The 11,533-nt window shown below is 35.7% G+C and overlaps 1 pseudogene; it reads right to left on the bottom strand.

The window, feature by feature from the left end:
- Positions 1-7,586: 7,586 nt before the first annotated feature.
- LOC117708050 (small nucleolar RNA SNORA17) lies at positions 7,587-7,689 on the bottom strand (annotated as a pseudogene).
- Between the last annotated feature and the right edge of the window lie 3,844 nt (positions 7,690-11,533).

Below are 11,533 nucleotides of genomic sequence, written 5' to 3'. Positions count from 1 at the left end.
ATCTGTTTTGGTCTGGCTCTGGCAGAGCCTCTCAGGGAACAGCCACACCAGGCTCCTGTCAGCAAATGCTTCTTGGCATCAGCAATAGTGTCTGAGTTTGGTGTCAGCAGATGGGATGGATCCCTAGGTGGGGCAGTCTCTGGATGGCTTTTCCTTTAGTCTCTGCACCACTCTTGTCCCTGCATATTCTTTAGACAAGAACAATTCTGTGTTAATATTTTTGAGATGGGTAGGTGGCCCCATCCCATCTTCAATGGGGACTTGCAGGTTGAAACTCTCTACAGGTTCTCTCTCACCTTCGTTGGGTATTTCAGCTAATCTCATCCCTGTTGGGTCCTAGGAGCCTCTTGCTTTCTTGGCATCTGAAACTTTCTAGTGGCTACTCCCAGTTTCCCATGCTCCATGCTACACACCTTTGTTCAATTTCCTGACCCTCTGTACTTCTCTCCTGTCTCCTCTCACACCTGATCCTGTCCTCCCTTTTCCCTCCCGCTTCTGCTCCATCCCTGGTCTTTACCTCCCTCTAACGCCTGTGATTATTTTATCCTACCTTCTATAGGACTGAAGCATCTAGACATTGATCTTTCTTCATCTTGAGATTCATATGGTCTGTGAGTTGTATTGTGTATGTTTGGAACTTTTTGCCTAATATCCACTAATCAGTGAGAACATACCATGTGTTGTCTTTTGTAACTGGGTTATTTCACTGAGGAAGATATTTTCTAGTTCCATCCATTTGCCTGTGAAGTTCGTGAGGTCATTGTTTTTATTAGCTCAGTAGTACTCATATAACATACTGTTGTATGGCCAATAATCTTCAGTTGGTTTGTTTTCTAGATCAAACTTGAAAAAATGGCTTGTTCCAACTTCCCATGATATTAAGTGCTTTCTGAACAAGAAATAGATTTTTCCCCTGAACATAAGGAGGGTCTTTGGAATCACATCATTATCCAGAGAAATAATGCCCTGTGAAGTACTTTTTCACCAAAGCTGAAAAGCCAGATGTGGCCAGGGGAACTTTTGCTTTATGGAGTACTTAAATTTTTCTTCCAGCCAAGTTTGATTGTTAAGCATTTACATTTTTAAAGAGCTTGAAAGTGTCTGAGGTCCAAAAGGTACATTGTAAAGTAGGTGGTTTTCTGATATAGTGTCAGCAGTTCCTGAAGTAGAAACCGAAAAAAATGCTAGGTTGAGAGAAATCAGTAGTTTGCCAACATTGTTGATGGTAGGACAGTACCACAATATCTAAATTCCTTGATAATTTCATTTCAAGTTGCAGAAGAAACTACATAAATAGTCAGATATTTAACATTATTTTACAGAGACAAAGCTTTACCTTGTCCACCTTTGTTCAAAACTGCAGTCATTTTAAAAGTGTATATACTATAATCAAGTGCTACATTATTTGCTAGATAATAGATTGGTCTTTAGGAGGACACTTTAGCGACAATGCTTTTGTTTTTGGACCATTAAAGGGTACAATTTGGCTTGTTAAAGTTTTGTTTATTTTTGTAAACCTTTTAGACTTTCATAAGACTTATGCATAAATACAAAGTATTTTCCTTTTATCTATTCCTACTTTATTGCCAAGAAAACTGACAATCGAGAGGATTCAAAGACACAGAAAACATAAAAGAGTAAACTAAAAAGTTTAAAATGCTTTGTGTGAACTAAAATTGTCTATAATTTAAAAAGCACTACATATTACCAATAATACTCACGGGCAGGAAAATTCAGTCTTTCAAAGAAATCTTAAAAAATCATGATTTTTGTTATCTCTTCATTTCAAGTGTCTTTGTGTTAACATCTTAATGTATCTTTAGAAAGATTATCCAAAACAACAAATTAACCTTGGTAGTACTGTTAACTGAAGTACAGATTTTATTCATACTTCATTATTATTTTTCACTAGTACTCTCTTTCTTTTCTGTATTGGAGCCAACAACACACATTTTGTGCTCCCTTTAAATCTGAGTTATTTGGGTTGCTCCTATTTCTTAAACCATAATACCTTTGAAACATATTGTTCACTTATTTCATAGAATGCTTTTGTTTTATTAGTGGGGTTTTGTACAGTTTAGATTACTGTTATGTTTTATGAGAAAAGAATATACAAAGGCAAGATCCCTTTCTTAGGAAAAAGATTGTATTTTACGTATTAATGTAAGCCTGTAATTCCCTTCTTTCAGCCAATGTAACTCATTGCTTGAGAGTCAGTATTTTCTTTTCTGGAAACACACGAGGAAAACATGTGTGGAGAATGAATAGAATCGCAATAAAATAAAGTCTGCAGGAAAATGAAATAAAGAAGGGAGGCAAAGGTCGTGTCAATTGTCTGAAAACACAGGCCTTTTAACGTTTATGTCAGGATTTTTTTTTATCATATAGAATTCCAGCAAATATAAACACCATTGAAACTAAGTGTTTGCAGCACTCACATTGACAGTTCTATGTAGTGTAACTTAAAATGCAAATTAGTGAAAACTTGAAAATATATGTATTTTTGGAAAAGAAAATTTAAAATATTGAGAAGAAATACAGTCAAAGCATATACTTTAGCTTTCAAGTTGCCACACATGAAATTCCATAAAGTTTACTTGCTTTGCTTGTATTTTATTCCTTGCTTAGATGACAGAGTTAGTAATGTATTTGTACAGATAATTCATTTTTGATATAGTAGGGAGATAGGATATCTACCTAGAAATAGTGATTTAATGATTTAATGAGATTGTTCATGTTTATTTTCCTATCTTTAGTTCCTTCTTTTTATAGATGGTTTCGCTAACTCTGTAACTGTTTAACAACAAAAAAAAATTCATTGACTATTTCTGAATTTCTTAAATGAACCATGATGACCTTTAAATTTTTTTCCTTAAATATTTTGTTTAATTTTTTTTAATATATCATCATATATGTTGTGACTTTCTTTGAAACTTGATAATCAGATCCACTTCTGGGCCTTCTGTGTACTGTGTCCAAATGATATATATATATATATATATATATATATATATATATATATATATATATACATAGAACACATTTTCTATGGCAATAAGAGGAAACTTCAAGTTGCTTATATGAAGAGAATTATTTGAATCTTGGCACAGTGACTGGAGCATGCATATCAACAGAATTATTCTAAGGTGTTTGCAATGTATCCTAAAGTATTCTTAATATTCTATAGAATTAAAGTTTCTGTATAGAATGCAAAATTGTTTATAAATCTAGAGGATGATAGAAGTGACAAACATAAGGATGATATATTAATTGTATTAGACTTTGAATGATGTTGTAAGGATTTAAATACAACCCAATCATAATGTAAAATAAACTATTTATTATCTTTGTAAGAGTGGAAATTGTTCTTTACTACTGTTTTGGACTCTTGACATCAATGCTTACTGTTAAAATATGCCACATTTGAGGCTGAACCTGTGTACATAAAAATTTTTGGATGAAAAGTGAAAAGCTGTGAGAAGACAATTAAAATTTCCTTATAAAAAAAGAGAAAGTAATGTTCATTCAGGTAAAGTTGAACATATTAACTTATACATATATACCACTTAATATTCATAGATCAAATAACTGTTTCTATACATTTAACATTTTTATAGCTTTTGAGTTCTCCACATTTCAATTAGCACAAACAAGATCTGTGACTTAGATAATTAATAAAAAATATTTCAAAACAAATGTGGAACTCTGTGGGTAAAAACTAGATATATCTAAAGTTGGATAGATGTTAAAGATATTTGTTTTTCCTTTTAATTTATAAATAACTTAGCTCAATTTAATCACAACTACAAGTCTGGCATGAGTTGTGACACTTTTTATAAACTATTTATTTTTGTTTAAAAACAGCACTTGGTTTTAACCTTCAACTTTATTTAATCTTTTCTAGCATCAATGCGTCTTATTTTAAGAAAAAGTCAAGGATAATTGATATTTTTAATAAATTCTATGATTTGTGTGTTTTCTGTATATCATCAAAATAAAAATAATTACTTATATGTTGTCCTTTGCAAATGTCACATATAAATTACTCTCAAGTAGTTTGAAGCCATTGAAATCAATGAAACTTGTGCACTTATGTGTTGATGGTTTTATCTTTAGCTCTCACACTGTTGAGCAGGGGTGGGGAGTGGGGTGTAGGGATAATGAAAGAGAGGGTCAGTTTGGCAGAAATAGGTCACTAAATGGCTGTCTTTCAACACTGCAATCCTGCTTTGTGTGTTTCCATTAGATCAGCAACTTTGCTCTACTGAATATTTCTACCATGACTTTCAGAGGCTTCTAAGCCCAAAGTAATGGAGCCAAATAGCAAGCCTGAAATGTTTAAAATTGTGTGCCCAAATCAGATTTTTCCTTTTTTAAAAAATTGGTTTTTTCAGCTATTTTGTCAACTGTCGATTGATAACATATACCAGTAAAACTGGGAAATGTCAGATCACTATGGCTGTTTCAGGAAGCCTTTCAAGAAGTGAATATAAATTTCTCTTCAAGAATAATGGGAGGCAGAGGCATACAAAATCTCTGTGAGTTTAAGGTTAGCCTAGTCTACAGAGGGAAATCGAGGACAGCCAGGGCTACACAGACAAACACCATCTCAAAAATCAAAACAAATAAACAAACAAAAATTTAAAAAAATCTTATTACAAATACTACAGGTGCATTCCTGGGTGGTTGCTCTGTGAAATCATTTTTCTTCAGCTGGCCATAAATTACCAATCTGAAACATCAAGCCTCTGGGGCCAGTAGTAACTGTATAAAAAGTTTGCCCTAACTTGAGGAATTATACAAAAAAGAAAACCATGTGAACATATAGGTTCAATGGAATTACAAATGGGATGCCTGAGGATGTGGTTTTTTTCCCTCTGTTTAATGATTACCTTACAGTTTCATGTGTTTTTCTCCTCCATGTGCATGCATTTTGATGATATAGTATGATTTTGCAAACCATCCCTTATACCCTGGGGTAGCTTAGTCAGCCTACACTCCTACTTACTAAGTTATTATTTCCCCTCCAGAAAAGTGATTCAAATGAAACCTGAGGCCAAAGTCTCTGTCTTCGGTTTCCCTTTGAGATTTTATAACCTTAATATCTCATTAATCATTAACAAGTAGATAACATTTCATAACTGGCTAAGCTAGCTTCGTTTCTGTACTCTTGTCTAGCCTTGTATTATATTTTTAATATGCATACATTTCTTTATCTCTAGTACCTGCAAATGAATCTCTATACATATAGGTATATGATAGTTGTATCATTTAACTGCAATCATATAAGAGTTTTTATATTTTAAATTTATCATTTATCATCTATCTATCTATCTATCTATCTATCTATCTATCTATCTACCTACCTACCTACCTACCTATGTACCTATTACCTATTTATTTTTGTAATACTGGTTAAGGCTATGGAGAAGGAATTGGTTTCATGCCAGCCTTATTATTTCAAGGGCAATGACTCTCCCAGAGCACCTGGCATGACAGGTGTCTAAAACTTTCTTTAGAGCCTCTAAGGAGCTTATATTATCCAGCAGCTGTGAAAGCTGATATAAACCATTGTGAAGTGAAAATCCAGGATCTGCACAGGCAGCCTGCATCTTTCCCTTGGTGGCTGGCATGAGTGCACTCGTGCATCCCACCAAGCCAGAAGGGCAGGACTGAGAGAATCAACCACGACAAAATTGGTGCTTGCAGTATAGTGTGCTATCATCACTTTAATTATTATAATGTGGAAGTGTTGAATGAGAAATCCCAAAGAGCAACCAAAATGTCATTTTTTGTAGAATAAAAGGAATAAATGGAGACTCAGATTTATTGAATGATACATGGATTGGTTCATAAAATAGCATTACTATTTTTCAAGTAGAGAACTAAGGCTCAGAAATCTTATAGAATTTTTCTTTATCATAGTATTATTCAAATAGCTAATTTGATATCAGACTGAGAATACTAGGGATATTAAATCATATAATGATGTACAAAAGGAGTGATGTCTAATAGAAATATAAAATAGATATAATCTGACAAAATTTAAACATTTTTTATTCAGCTTAGTCAATTACCAGACTTTTAGGGTTTATTGGATATGTGAGTTATTTAGAATAAAAACACATTTACAACTGGTTAAAATGTAGCACAGCTTGAAATACATTTATATAAATATATTTATTATTGGTGCAGAATATATTAAACTCCTTGAACATCTCAAACTAATTTTAAAAATAGCACAAATTTGAATGTTCAATGACATAATTGATAGGATTGTTGATCATTTTGGATCACCAGCAATCCAATCCCCACTCCCTAACCAGGCCAGCTCTTTTCTACTGACCAGGCAGAGGAGCCAGCTCTCCTTAGTGTTACAGCTAAAGGAGATTGTAGGTTCTTCTACTCTCATGACTTTTGGGCCATATATTGCAGTTGCCATAGATAGTAAGGTACAAGGGAAAGAAAATGTGTGTCTCTTTATCAACCATGTCACCACTGCACAGCAGACAAATAGTGGGGACCTCTCAGGGCTGGCTCACCTGTGCTCCAGCCACCGGGGTCAGCTCTACTGTGCTGCCTAGGTGAGGTGCAGAGTATGTACTTCTGAGTGCTGCAACTGATAAAGGCCAGAGCCAATTTTGCTCTCTTATGACTTCAGAGATAGGTCTCCTGCCTTCAGTGGGAAGTAAGGGTCGAGGAGGAAGGGGATGTCTCTCCCTGGTCCATGCTACCATCTGGGAGAAAGTGATAGGGCCAGATCTCCTATGCTCATATCCTCAGGTTCAGCTCACCTGCAACTTTCCAGTACTATAGCTGGCTAGAAGCAGAATCAACTCTCCAGCTGTTCTACCCCCAGAGCTGGCTCTCCTATAGGGTGCAAGTGAATGATGGGGTAGGTTCGGTACAGCCCTAAGATACCAACATGTCCCTGGGCTACAGACCAGACCATGGACATCTACTTTAGCTTTGGTAGTAAAAGACCCCTGATGCTGCAGGGCCACCAACCCAGGCAGGTCCCCCAGTGACAGCACAGGCCAGTAGTCTACCATGGCTCCAGGTGGCATACCAGCTACTCAGATTGGGTTTTTCTCCCTACCCTTGAGTCTCAAGGTCTACACTTCTTCATTGCATGCCCATCTTTTTGTTTCTCTTTCATTTCTCCACCACTAACTTGTTCTTCTTATTGTCCCAGGGGTCACTGGGTTTATTGGGTTATCTCAAGAGTGTCATCAAGAGTGCTGTGTTCTGATTGAACATCATGGTACCAGGCAGGAGTATTCTCAAACATGGTGTGTTCTCCCAGGCCAGCACAACATGAGAATGGTGGTCATCTTAGGCTTGCTCCTCTAGTGGCCTTTCAGAATAGCCCCTCACAAGGATCATCTGTCTTGGGCTCACTCTTGCCTAGGGCCCAAGATCCAAAGTAGATTTGTTCCAGTCTTTGATTTTCTTCCTGTGTTAGGAGCCTATCTGGGTCTGCCTGGAGCCTGATTGGTAGTCATATCAAGCTAGCACCCTGTCATGGTCCCCTGGCCCTGAACTAAAGGTCATATCCTGCTTTCCCCTCTTTTATTTCTTCAAAGAGCATCAGACTACTAATCATTCAGATGTTCATAAGTCTCTTCTCTGCACCTACTAATACACATATGACATAGCAGCCACACTTGCAAATCCTCTAGGGGTAAAAGAATATTCTTATCAAGTGGAAAAACAATAGCAAAAATAATTTTTGACCCAAAGTTGTTTCTGTATAAAAGAAAAGCAGAGACAAAAATGGAGCAGAGACAGAAGAAAGGCCATCCAGTGACCGGCCCAAATTAGGATCCATTCCATGAGTAGGCACCAAACACTGACACTATTACTGATGCCAAGTTGTGCTTGAGACAGGAGCCTAATATGGCTGTCCTTTGATAGGCTCTACCAGCAGCTGACTGTGACAGATGTGGATACATACAGCCGACAATTGGACTGAAGTCAGAGACCCTATGGAAGAGTTAGGAGAAGGATTGGAGCTGAAGGTGTTGTCAACTCCATAGAAAGAACAACAGTACCAACTAACTCAAATCACTCAGAGCTCTTAGAGATTAATTCACCAACCAAAGAACATACACTGCCTGTTCCATGGCTCCTGGCACATATGAAACAGAGGACTGCCTTGTGTGGCCTCAGCGGGAGAGGATATGCCTAATCCTATAGAAACTTGATTCCCAGGGAAGGGGGATGCTGGGGTGGGGGGTAGGTGAGGGTAAAGAGGTGGGTGGGGTCACACCCTCTCAGTGGCATAGGGAAGTGGGATAGAGTGAACCACTCTGGGAGAGGGGCCCAGGAAGGGGAACAACATTTGTAATGAAAATAAAAATATTTTAAAGAAAAGAAAGAAAGAAAGAAACAAAGAAAGAAAGAAAGAAAGGAAAGGAAACAATACAGCTTTAGATGAGCCTGTGCTGATGCAGGAGACAACATTGGCGACATTGTGTGTGTGTGTGTATGTGTATTTGTGTGTTACCAAGCCCAATGCTGAAAACCGTGGTAGCACAGATTGTTTCTTAATCTAGGGTCTCATGATACATCACTGGAACTCACTATGTAGACCAGACTGGTCTTGAAATAACAGAGACTTATTTGCTCTCCAGTACTCAGACTGAAGGCATGAGACACCCAATATTATAATCATAAAGATTTATTTGACTTTGTAAATACTGAAAACCTGCATAAAAGACCTATAACTTTTGTATTACAATATTGCTAACTATTGAGAATATTTTGCTCTCATCATATTAATAAAGATATAGCAAGCAGATATTATTTTTCATAGTGACAGCCAGAAAAACTCTGTATTGTCAGGGTATGGTCTAATAACTGATATGTACAACCATAACTGTTTCTCTGTATCTTGACTGTTAATTTGAAGTATATTGTTTCTAATGTTAGCTAAAATATATGATCTTATCGGGGAAATCATAATGCTAACAATCAAAAACTTTGAAGTGTTTAATTTCATGATTATATTTTCTATCTCAATTTTGTTGTTAAGCTATGAAGCACTACAAATCCACTTTGTCTTATGAAATTTTGGTGACAGCTAAGCATTTTGATTTTGGTCAGTGACAACGAATTCTTTTTGATATATAGCCCAAAGGCTTTTTAGTGATATTGGCATTTATTGACACTTTGTATATTTGGTAATTTTATGTGTGCATTTTTAATTTTTACTACATGTTGTGGTGGTTAACTAATTAATAGTTAATTTTCTTGATTTATATTTCTTTCCCTAATATTTCACATTGTCAAGTGAGGATTTAGAGATTAAGTTAGCACAGATAGATTGAAGTTTAATTTCTTCTCTCAAAATGAAAACTAATATCCCAGGATTACCAAGTTGAACCAAATAAGCACCTATAAACATACATATTGTTTTGTGCACATTATATATTATTGATCAGTTTTCATTATGTAGATAAAGTAATTGAAATAATAGAGTTGACAATTTTCAATTTTTAAATGATTTTTTTTGTGTGTTTATATGTCTGAGTTCATGAACATCTGTATATAAGTGCATGTGTGTGACTGTGTGAACATAGGGTCCAATGAGCACTTAGGATATGTCAAGTTGGAGTCATATAGAGGACTTAGTGCAATGTTTTCTTGATTTTCTGTATGGATGCTTAGATATGAATGAGGAACTAATAATTTACCATTAAGTGCCCTTTACTTCAGAGTCCTTCCTTTCCTAGCCCACGGTTTGAAGTCATCACAAATAATTGTATGAAATACAATATGATATTTTGCTATACATGTCTGCAGTATAATGGTCAATCACAATAACCTATCCTTCACCTAGGACATTTATAATTTATTTGGCAAGGGCATGCAGAAACATCTGATTTTGAAATGGCTAGACAATTATTGTTAGCTAAAGTCCCTGAAGAATAGCAGTTCCTAGAGCATCCAGATTTGTATAAGAATATTTGCTTTTCAGATTCTTAAGGAGTAATATGTAATAAATATAAATTATGTCACTCCACTTAGTTTCTTTCCATCTAATCAGAACACAAATTACTCATTTAGAACATGGTAGGTATACTTGTAATTTAATTCTGGAGTTAGAATATGTGAGTGCATCTATCACATTATACTTAATACTGTAATGCTTTATTGGGAAAATAAAATTACATGTGAAAAGACAAAGGCTGAGAGTTTGGACCATACTTTGAGTAGACAATTTCTTTTAGTAGGGATTGATTACTGTAGGAGACTTCCTCTGTTTATCATGTGTATACACATGACACAGGCTTCCCATTATATATGTCTCTAAATATGTGCATGTATATTAATAAACATGAATTATATAATCTAAATCTATTTTTCTATTCACCTACCTTCCTACCTTTATAAATGCAGTGAAGATTTTCACCCATATAAATGGCCTAAGGATTTTAGATTCGCATTGTGAGCTGGATCATGCGGCACTGTAATCAAGTAGTGAATAAACAGCTGGCAGTGTGGGGGATGTCCTTACTTATTTCTGTCTATAATTCCTGTCCTGAGGCACGACTAAAGCACTGGGTAATGGTTACTGAATGTCCATTCATCCAATGGAACACATAATATCTGAATCTGCCTGGGGATACAACCAGCAAAAAATGACACAACTAGCTAAAATTGTTTGGAATCATGTAATATGCATTGAGCTTGGCCAAGATAGGAAGTTGGTCATAAGCTCAGGCTGAGGATAATTGGTTTAGGACAAAGGAACTGATGAGATGAGGTCACGGTAAAGGATCTGGATAATAAACCTTACTCAGTTAATGGTTTTATTCAATCTAAGCTAGCATGCAATATCATGCAGTACTTCCTTTGTTTCCACAATAGAGAAATTCTAGAAATATAACAAGGTGATGTTATAATAAAAATAACATAGAAAAAATAAAGCAATGGGGGGAGCAAGAAAAGAATATTCGTTGCCAAAAATTCATTTTCTGGCCATACATTTTAATGTAAGCTACAGGATGCCTTATGACCCCCCTCCCCAGTGGCAAAGAACTGAGGTGTCTGTGCTAGCTGACAAAATATGAAAACTTTCAGACACTCTAATTAAAGTCATGAGCAAAATTTACAGGCAGAAATTTATGAAATCTGCGGAGTCAAAAGTCTCTTATTTTTCTTTCTACAGGGATTTATTTTTTTTTCAAATACATTGATCAAGAACAGAAAGTCTTAGAAAAGAAAAAGTCTAATTGCCATGCATTCATAGTATGTGACATGGAAGGGTTTTTCATGGTAGGTGATGAATGCTTATTAAATAAATATTCCTAGCAGGTAGTGAGTGAACCAGCTTAAAATACTGTATCTGTAAGGAAAGTATCCACGATACCTTTTATTATTTGTAAATAAAACTGCATCCACTTCCTCCAGGAGTAGAGGGCAGCAATTGGAAGTCACACTTTGCTTTCAGAAATGTTTCTGAAGCACCACTTTTGGCTTTTTGAGCCATTAGTTGATTGGACAAGTATAATTGAAGTGTGATATC

This window comes from Arvicanthis niloticus, chromosome 4 (assembly GCF_011762505.2).
Source record: "Arvicanthis niloticus isolate mArvNil1 chromosome 4, mArvNil1.pat.X, whole genome shotgun sequence".
NCBI classification, from domain to species: Eukaryota; Metazoa; Chordata; class Mammalia; order Rodentia; family Muridae; genus Arvicanthis; species Arvicanthis niloticus.
The sequence above is the reverse complement of the archived record's forward strand: the minus strand, read 5'-3'. Positions and strand labels throughout refer to the sequence as shown.